General features: G+C 39.0%; 1 non-coding gene across 1 annotated transcript; it reads left to right on the top strand.

Moving 5' to 3' along the window:
* Window positions 1-538: 538 nt before the first annotated feature.
* Window positions 539-724, top strand: LOC118310160. The gene has a single exon (XR_004793746.1). It is a non-coding gene; the product is annotated as a U2 spliceosomal RNA (small nuclear RNA).
* Window positions 725-1,404: the final 680 nt, after the last annotated feature.

The following is a 1,404-nucleotide window of genomic DNA, read 5'->3' as shown; positions in this document are numbered from 1 at the left end:
ACAGCTGTTAGTTTGTGAAAAAAGCCAAGGGAGATGCCATAGCATCAATATTAGTGAGCATTTTGCTTTAATATGCATATTTGAAGGTTTGTATCTTCAATAGCTCAGTCATTTCTGAAGTTATTGACATCAAACCACCTCTTATATGTCCGTGACATCCTCTTGAATCTTTCACAGCTGTTAGTTTGTGAAAAAAGCCAAAGGAAATGCCAAAGCATCAACATTAGTGAGCATTTTGCTTTAATATGCATTATGGAGGTTTGTATCTTCAATAGCTCAGTCATTTATGAAGTTATTGACATCAAACCACATCTTATATGTCCGTGACATCCTCTTGAATCTTTCACAGAATGGCTGAGCCTTATGAGTTTGTGAAAAGTTAAAGAGCTGTCTACATCAAGTGGGGGGCGGGTCCACCAGCGAGAGCTTGGGTGGAGGTGCGAAGCAGCAGCCATTGTTAAGCTCACTCAAAACAGGGCACCACGACAAGTGCGATTTGTGCCGAGACTTTGACTTGCACTTTGAAAACATGGGCGTCATCGCTTCTCGGCCTTTTGGCTAAGAAGTGTAGTATCTGTTCCTATCAGTTTAATATGTGATATGTCCCCTATATGGGGATAACAGATTAAACTGATTTTTAGCAACAGGGGTTGAAACATGGAGCTTGCTCCGTTCACTCCAAGCATTGACCTAGCCTTCACTGCTGTTAGTTTGTGAAAAAAGCCAATAGAAACGCCATAGCATCAATATTAGTGAGCATTTTGCTTTAATATGCATATTTGAAGGTTTGTATCTTCAATAGCTCAGTCATTTATGAAGTTATTGACATGAAACCACCTTTTATATGTCTGTGACATCCTTTTGAATCTTTCACAGCGATTAGTTTGTGAAAAAAACAAACTGCAGTGCCGCTGGGAACGGTGCACCCTACTCTTGTCTTGTAAAACATCAAGCTCTGACACACATATGGAGTTATTTTGTGAAGATCTCCATAGGCCTAAAAACTTTTGTGGGATGCATGAAAATGTCAGGACTTTGGTTCAGAAAGTCAGTACATTTTCATTGTACGGTAGTTTTCAAGACCAGAAGTCATAAACTGATTCACAACAAACAAACAAAAACAACCTACAAACCCTACAAAGAGGTCCTCAAAATTGCTTCATACTGGATTATATGGCTGTACTGGCTCTTTACTATAGGCTCTGAACATAATCCCAAGAAGCTTGTAAAAGATTCTGAATTTGATTAGGAGCCAGGGTCAACAAACACATTTTAAACAAGACTTGGTTAGATGCTTGGCAACAGCATTTTCAACCAATTGTAAGCGGTTCAGGCATGTATTGCCAAGACAGGTTTTTTTGTTTACAGGATTTTCAGTAGAATCATAAAGATCTTGGTAGTATC

This window comes from Scophthalmus maximus, chromosome 6 (assembly GCF_022379125.1).
Source record: "Scophthalmus maximus strain ysfricsl-2021 chromosome 6, ASM2237912v1, whole genome shotgun sequence".
In the NCBI taxonomy this organism is placed as follows: Eukaryota; Metazoa; Chordata; class Actinopteri; order Pleuronectiformes; family Scophthalmidae; genus Scophthalmus; species Scophthalmus maximus.
This window is presented reverse-complemented; position numbering and strand designations above follow the sequence as displayed.